This window comes from Siphateles boraxobius, unplaced genomic scaffold (assembly GCF_051911475.1).
Source record: "Siphateles boraxobius isolate OS27281-9 unplaced genomic scaffold, OSU_SipBor_1 66, whole genome shotgun sequence".
Lineage (NCBI taxonomy): Eukaryota > Metazoa > Chordata > Actinopteri > Cypriniformes > Leuciscidae > Siphateles > Siphateles boraxobius.
In genome coordinates this window covers 15,264,234-15,273,231 of record NW_027509193.1, presented here as the reverse complement: position 1 = coordinate 15,273,231, position 8,998 = coordinate 15,264,234, and positions in this window count along the sequence as shown.

Sequence of the window (8,998 nt, the reverse complement as noted above, 5' to 3'; positions counted from 1 at the left end):
GGAATCATATAGAACCACACGCTGCTTCTCAGAAAACACTTATGCAACTAATTGAAACTCATGATTTATGTGATGTATGGAGAAATATGAATCAAGATGTTAGACAGTACACTTGGGCTCTGAACATACTATCTCTTTGGCACGACTTGACAGAATTTATAGTGTTCAACATCAATGTAATCTTTTTAAATTTTGTAAAATTATTCCAGTGGGGTTTTCTGATCACAGTTTAGTTCTGTGTAGTGTTTTAATGAAGTGTGTGAAGTATAGGAGTGCACACTGGATTTTTAATACTTCATTGTTAAATGATCAATTTTCTTTAGATAATTTCCAAATTTTTTGGGAAACTTTTAAGCAGCAAAAACATTTTTATGTTTCTTTACTGCAATGGTGGGACTGTGGAAAAATTCTTATTAGAGATTTATGTCAAAAGTACACTGTGAATGTTACTCGAGACATAGCCCAGTCAATGAAGACATTAGAAACAGAAATTATTGTTTTGCAGGATTTATTAGCATCTAAGAAAAATAAAAAGCATATTGATGACTTGAAGGAAAAAAAAGCAGTTTTGATAGATCTGTAGGGAGTTAAAGCACAGGGAGCTTTAGTCCGTTCACGGTTTCAAACTGTGACACAAATGGACGCCCCCTCAAAATTCTTTTTTAATTTGGAAATGAAAAAAGGTCAAAGTAAAATGATCCATACTCTACGCTCAGCTACAGGACAAGAACTAACAGAGCCTGCTGACATACGTAACCGTGCTGTAGAGTTTTTTTCAGACCTTTATAAATCTGAACTGAGGGAATGGGGTGCAGATGCTGATCTTTTCCTTGAAGGACTGCCAAAGGTGGACGAAGAGTCCAATAATGAACTACAACAGACCTTGTCTGTACAAGAGCTTTATGCTGCCATGATGAGCATGGAAAACTGTAAATCTCCAGGAATTGACGGGTTACCTGTTGAGTTCTATAAGACTCTATGGCCCGTCATAGGAGAAGATCTGCTGACAGTTCTTAATGACAGTCTGGAAAGAGGACTGTTGCCACTGAGCTGCAGGAGAGCAGTCATCACACTGTTACCTAAGAAAGGTGATCTTCAGTGTATTGGCAATTGGCGCCCTGTTTCACTCTTATGTTCAGAGTATAACATTTTATCTAAAAGTTTGGCTATAAGACTTAGTAAAGTTTTAAGACAATTGATACATTCTGACCAGTCTTATTGTATTCCCAACAGGTCTATTTTTGATAATATTGCTTTAATTCGAGATGTTTTAGATGCTTCTAAACTCCTGGGAATTAACTCTGGTCTGATTTCTCTCAATCAAGAGAAAGCCTTCGACAGAGTTGAACATTTGTTTTTATGGAATACGTTAGAGGCTTTTGGTTTTAGCAATTCTTTTGTATCCATGATTAAGGCTATGTACTGTAACATTGAGAGTGTTCTTAAGGTTAACGGTGGTTTGTGTGCTCCGTTCACAGTGGAGAGGGGAGTTCGGCAGGGATGTGCCATGTCTGGCATGTTGTATTCCCTTGCCATCGAACCTTTACTTCAAAAGTTACGAGCTCATTTAAAAGGTCTGATTTTTCCTGGTTGTAACAACTCTTTACATCTTTCCGCCTATGCTGATGATGTTATTGTTTTTGTAAATGGAAATGAGGATGTTAAGTTAGAAAAAATAGTTAATGATTTTAAATGTGTTTCCTCTGCTAAAGTCAATTGGAAGAAAAGTGAGGCTGTACTAGTAGGAAATTGGAGTGGAGATCTTCCCGCTTTACCTGGAGGATTAATTTGGAAAAGAGGAGGTTTAAAATACCTTGGTGTCTATCTAGGGAATGAAAACTTCATTAAGAAAAATTGGGAAGGTTTAATTGAGAAAATAAAAGGTCGATTGGAAAAATGGAAATGGTTGCTCCCTCAGATATCTTATAGAGGACGTATTCTTATAATTAATAATCTTGTGGCATCTTCATTATGGCATAAACTTGCTTGTGTGGACCCTCCAAATGGACTGCTTGTAAATATTCAAAGAGAACTGGTAAACTTTTTTTGGGACAAGCATCACTGGACTCCTCAAAGCATTCTGTTCTTGCCCAAAGAAGAAGGAGGTCAAGGACTGGTTAACCTCGCAAGCAGAAGAGCCACTTACCGTCTCCAATACATACAGAAACTTTTGATGGGACCATACTCACTTGCGTGGAGACCTTTGGCTTTAAGCATCTTGAGAAGAGTGGGAAATATGGAAATAGATTTCACATTGTTTTTAATGGATCATAAAAGATTGACTTTTACTGGAATTCCTCCTTTTTATCAAAACTTGTTCAAAGTGTGGGGTTTCTTTAAACATCGGTGGATGGAACCAGCAAATTCTCTTTATTGGTTGTTGGAAGAACCATTTGTATTTGGAGCTAGGTTTGATACTTCAGGAGAAGACTTTCCTGGTCTAACAAATATATTATGTAATAAAAAGCTTTTTAAGCTAAAAACCATCATAAATGAATCAGGTTATAATTTACTGAGAGCTGAAAAAGTTGCTATCCTTTTAGGAGTTAGATCAGTACGTTTTGCAAAGAAGTTTCTTGACAAAATAACTAAAGTGTTAACTGTTGAAGAGAAGACGCTTTTAGGAGAGTTTGGTGCAGGGACTTTAATCCCTGATAGTAAAGATCTTTTTCCAGATCTTGAAATTTGCCCTGTTATAGAGGAGTCTTGTCTTAATAGCCCTTTGTTAGAATGTGGAGTTAATGAGTATATTGATTTTTGTACAGTAGAAGGGAAAATATTGTATAAATGCATTGTGAAAGTTATTCATCAACGTAATTTTAGTATCAAAACAGATACAGTATGGAGAGAAAAATTGGGAATTAATTCTGAAACTAAACCTGTTTGGCGAGCACTTTACAAACCACCATTAAAAAAGAAACTTTGTGATTTGCAATGGAGGATTTTACATGGAGCTATTGCTGTAAATGCCTTTGTATCTATTTTAAACCTCACTGTAAGTGACAAATGTCCTTTTTGTCTTGAACGAGAGACCATTTTTCATTGTTTTATGTACTGTAATCGACTCAACCCTCTTTTTGACTTATTAAGTCTGTTTTTAGATGTTTTTAATATTTGTTTTTCAAAGCAAGATTATATTTTGGGTTTCTTTTACAGTTCAAAACAAAAGTTCAAATGTCATGTCATTAATTTTATTGTGGGACAAGCAAAATATGCTGTCTATATCACTAGGAGAAATAAGATAGAAGAAAAGCCAGGACAAGATGTTGTTTTAGTTTTTAAAAATATGGTAAAATCAAGAATTCTTATTGATTTTAACTTTCATAAATTGATGAACACGATAAAAGATTTTGAAACGCAGTGGTGTTGTAATGCTCTGTGTTCAGTTGATGCTGAAAAAATTGTTTTTGTAAGAGAGTTAAAGTAATCATATTTTTATTTTATTTTTTTTAATTATTCTTAGGTGTGTGTAAAGTTGTATAAAATGTTAACACATATTTTTAATAAATTGATTGTAAAAATCAAAAAAAAAATCTCTCTCTCTCTCTCTCTCTCTCTCTCTCTCTCTCTCTCTCTCTCTCTCTCTCTCTCTCTCTCTCTCTCTCTCTCTCTCTCTCCTCTGGGATCTGAGAAGTTCCTGTGTAAGGTCACAACCTGATAAAGGACAGTGGAGAGAGAGACACGCAGCATGTGGAATAAGCTTGCACAGATAAGCTGTCAACATGGAGCTGGAAGCACATGCATTTAAATACATGCCCTAGATACCCAAATAAGCCTGCCTCAATTGCTGGAAATCATATTCAAAGCAGTCAGCTTGGGGATCCATACTGTTAACCTAGATAACTTTTTGACTTTTAATAATGCTAGAAGGTATCGTGGAGCATTATTGAGTATCACATAAATCTTGTGCCCCCTGCATTATGACTCCAGAAAGATGAGCCATTACATCTGTACATTACCTCAGGCCAGCAAGACCCGGTGATGGGAATATATCCATTCTGAATAAAAATGACTTCATAAATAGATGGAAGGATTGCTGACTGATGATTTGGTTTGCGCTCACTATAATAAACTATACTAGGCACTCAGATGTCTTGTATAATACAGTTTGTGCATATTAAAAAGATTAAGAACACAAATTCTCATTAAAATGTTATCAAGCAAATTCATTAAAGTGTTACCCCTCTGCTAGAAGATGTAGTCCCTGACAGAACAGAACGTTGCTATGCAACACAACAACGATCAGCTACGGGAGCTGCACAGTGATATGGTAAACAGTTGTGTCGCGTCATAGCAGGTAATATCAACTTCAATCCTCCCCCGAAAACTGGGAGCTTAGATTCGTCACCAACTTTCACCCCTCTATCACCTGTGTTGTCCAGTTTGATCAAGTACACACATTCCCCCTCTTGTTGACTTTTTTTTTTTATATTATATTTTCTTGTTATATTAGCTTACAGAATACTAATGCTCCAGCATGAGTGTTTGTGATACAATGGCAAATCTGACACAACAATTTTATGTGTTGTAGTTTTCATTCACCACTAAGTGGGGTTCTTGACTCAATGATTGCATAATACTTTCATGTTTCATGGGTTATTCTATTTTTTTTCTACTTATAAAGTATGTTTACGAGACGCTTAATTCATAAAATTTAATTAAAATTGAAAATGAATTAAAACTAAATCCATACAATGATCCCATGATGGGAACCCCTAAGAGATTCTATATAGGAATTGCCTGACAGAATCTTTTAAGGTTCTAGAATCCTTTTTTCTAAGAGTGGGAAGTTTACCCAACTTCCTGGAAATATAAAACAGCTCTTTATGCTGGTCAAGGACAGCTCCAGTTTATTTCTATGGGATGTTCTAATGTGTGTCTGAGTTAGAAACAGTAACGGAAGGCCTGGAGCTTATGGGGCGTTCAAGTCCTCCATGGGAAATTCAGAATTACAGTACAAGTAATTACAGTAATTACAGTAATTACAGTATTATTACAGTAATTACAGTAATTACAGTATTATTACAGTAATTACAGTATTACAGTAATTACAGTACAGTGTGATCAAATCACTTTGGTTGGAGCAAGATGGCAATGTAAAAAATAATAATAATAATACAGCAAGTTTTTTAACTCTACTTTTTTTAACACTATCATATTTTGTACATGCAACTTGGCTAGTTTTGTAAATGAAAAAATATATAAATTTCATACATTTCAACAAATTTATCTTCAACTACAGATTGCATCCGCCAAGTTCCCTATCACGTAACGTCAATGTGACGACATAATTGGGATCACGTCAGGGAGCCCTATCATCTTCGAGTGTCTACAGAACGAGCCAATGAACGTAGGCGTGTGTGAATCGCGTCATGCGCCGCACGCCGCCCCGCAGCACGGGTATAAACAGGAAGCGGGCGCACACACACATTGTCTTTCACTTCACAGCCGAAAGGTTATTTGACTTTACGAGTGCTGCAAGAAGGCTCTACAAGTTGGAAAACTCATCTCAACTCTGTTCCAGCATTGGTGTGACGGCGTAATCAGCAGTGGCCGCAAGCATTACACCTCACAACTGCTGTTTTCACAGCATTATACTGTGTGTGTGTGTGTGTGTGTGTGTGTGTGTGTGTGTGTGTGTGTGTGTGTGTGTGTGTGTGTCGGTTCGGTGGGCATTTCCTGAGTTTATACACATCACATTCGCGGCTACCCCTGGGTGCCTCAGCGCGGAAAGAGTTTTATTTTCTCTTTTTTGTTTTTGCCGTGCTGGTTCTCAGCGCGCCGCCCCGGTACCATTCTTTCTGGAAGTGCATAAGGAGCTCACTAGGACGTGGATGGCGCCGAATAGTGCCAGAAGCCGTCCTAGTGGCTCCTCCCTCCTCACCACCCTCGATGGCGGAGGAGCTAAGAGGTATGTGGATGTCCCGCCAGTGGAGCGTGCCATTGTGATGCAACTGTGTCCAGCGTCCGCTTCCTCCTGGCGGGGAAATCCACGCCTCCAAGGAATGTTAGTTTTCGTCCGGTCTTATGCCGAAGGCTTTACAGAGCGTGTGGACAGGCTGCTTCCGCCCAGCAGTTCTCGATCACCCAGAAACAGGCCATCCCGCACATCCTGCCCCAGAGGACCGCTGCTGCTCCCACCCGTCCACCGGCCGCAGACCCTCCGTCCACTCGTCTCCGAGGCCGACCTCCTGCGGTGTCCTCCGCTCCCGCTAAGCCTCAGCAGCAGACTTCACCTAGGCCTCAGCGTGGAGCAAGCCGTAGGAAGTCAGCCGGGCCCGTCCAGGCCGCTGCCAAATCAGGAGGCAAGCGGAGATGCAAATCACCCTGATTCGGGCGACCCAGAAGTGGATCAGACTGCTCTTCAGGAGATGGTGAACGCGCCGCTCCTTCCCCCGGTGGAGGGCCAGATGGATAATATTTTGTTTCCTTTTGTTTTTGTTCCGCCACTGCCGTCCGAGTCGGTACCTGCATCCCGCCGCGCTGCCCCACCCCGGGTAGGTCTGTGGTGCCGTTGGTCCCACTTGCACAGTGTCTGGGAGCCTTTCTAGCGCTTCCCAGCCCGTTTCGCTGGCTCATCCGTACTATCAAACTCGTGTATGCGATTCAGTTTGCCCGGCGTCCCCCAGCTTCAGGGGCATTCAGTATAACCGTGTTCTAGCGGACAATGCCCCTGTGCTCAGGGCAGAGATCGCAGTCCTACTGGCGAAGGACTTGATCGAGCCAGTCCCTCCAGACGATATGAAGACTGGCTCCTACAGCCAGTGGTTAAAGAGGGATTTGGTAGGTGGGGGAACCGTCAAATTTTGTGTAGGTGCAACAGGTAAAAGACTAACCGTGGGACAACATATTGAGTATCGTGGTATAGCAATTCTTTTTGGGACAAGAGTGTCACTGTGGCACCAAGTATCACAATACTTATTTACTTGATATTTTAATGGTTTTATTTTGGTCCATCAACACTGATATGATGGCGATACTATGTTAAAATTGATAATGATAATAAAATGATTAAAAATAGCTTTAAAACCATGACAGTGGGCATTAGAATATTTGTCAATACCTGCGCTCTCATCGTAATCTTTCTTTTTCTCTCAGTCTCCTTTTCCTTATCTTGCCATATTTCTTCCCCTCCTTAAGCTAAACTTTGACTGTTAGTCTTGTCATTTTCGTGCCGTATTTCTTCCCCTCCTTAAGCTAAACTTTGACTGTTAGTCTTTTCATTTTCGTCTGTGTCAGTGAAGAAAGTAAACATAGGCTCAACTGATGAGTTTTATGAAACATTTTCTTAGATAAATTAATTTACTCAAGGCTACCAGATCAGCATTGCCAATAGGAACCTTCTACAAGCTTTGGAATTTGAAAAGTAATTTTAAATAATACAAATTATAGGCTACGTTTAACGCAGTTAGTGGAATTGGCAGACGTTCCCTTAGGTATGCGTTGTGGAAACGCGTCAAAGCATTCTCAAGTATAAATATGCAGCATTAATGCATGTAGGTCATTTCGAACTAATATTTAATGTCGATAATGGTTACGTTAAAACTAATCCTGCTATTGATATCTTTGTAAGACTGTCGACCCTATAGAACAGTGGCAAGGGAAAACAATGTCCGGCGAAATATCGAATCTAAAACTAACTTTACTGCGCTCAACCACCGTGGGTGCATTTCACGCATTTATAATCACTCGCGTTCAGCGGGGAGGAAGGGAGGTTGTTCTCCGGACCAGCGAGATTCGTTGAGATTAATGATTCTATTTATTTATTAATTTATCTGAGGTGCCGGAACGCAGTTCCGGACCGTTCCGGCCCATTTTAACCCCTGCCTACAGCCCGTACTTCATTGTACCCAAGAAAGGTGGTGGGTTACAACCAACCTTGGACCAGCGTGTCCTGAACCGGTCCCTTCACAGGCTGCTGTTCAAGATGCTTACGCAGCAACACATTTTCAAGTGCATCTGTCCCCAAGATTGGTTTGCAGTGATCGACCTGAAGGATGCGTACTTTCATGTCTCGATTCTCCCTCGACACAGACCGTTTCTTAGCTTTGCATTCGAGGGGCGGGCATATCAGTACAAAGTCTTACCTTTCGGGCTGGCCCTGTCGCCCCATGTCTTCACGCAAGTCATGGAGGCGGCCATTGCTCCCATGTGCAAGCATGGTGTTCATACAGTCAGTGTTGAACTGCGTGAGCTTGCTCAGATGCAGAACAGCGGCACTACTGAAACTTTTTCAGAGACTCCTGGGGCATATGGCATCTGCAGCCGCGGTAACGCCGTTCGGATTGCTTCATATTAGGCCGCAACAAAACTGGCTCCACGATCGAGTCCCGAGATGGGCATGGCAGAGCGGCTCGTGCCGGGTCCAAATTACCCTGCATTGTCGCCAAACTCTCAGCTTATGGTCAGACCCTTTGTTCCTGCGGGCAGGTGTTCCCCTAGGTCAAGTGTCCAGGCACTCTGTGGATGACACCACGGATGCCTCTGCCGCCGGCTGGGGGGCCACGTACAATGGGCATGCAGCTTCAGGCCTGTGGACGGGGCCGCAACTGCATTGTCACATCAGCTGCCTCGAGTTGTTAGCAGTACATCTTGCGCTGAGCCACAACACCTTCAAAACGTCGCTACTAGGCAAACATGTACTCGTCTGTACGGACAGCACTGCGACCGTTGGGTACATCAACCGTCAGGGTGGTCTAACCAACTCGCCCGCCATCTCCTCCATTGAGCCTTCTTGCACAGACCTTGTGCAAAGTCAGGGAGGACGAGGAGCAGGTCTTGCTCGTTGCGCCGTATTGGCCCAACCGGACCTGCTTTCCAGAACTAGTGCTCCTCGCGACAGCCCCTCCCTGGCCCATTCCTCTGAGAGAGGACCTGCTCTCTCAGAGACAGGGCACCCTATGGCACCGCGTCCAGACCTCTGGAAACTCCATGCCTGGTCCCTGGATGGGAAGTAGAGGTTCTAGGTGACCTACCCCAAGCGGTAGTTGACCCATCT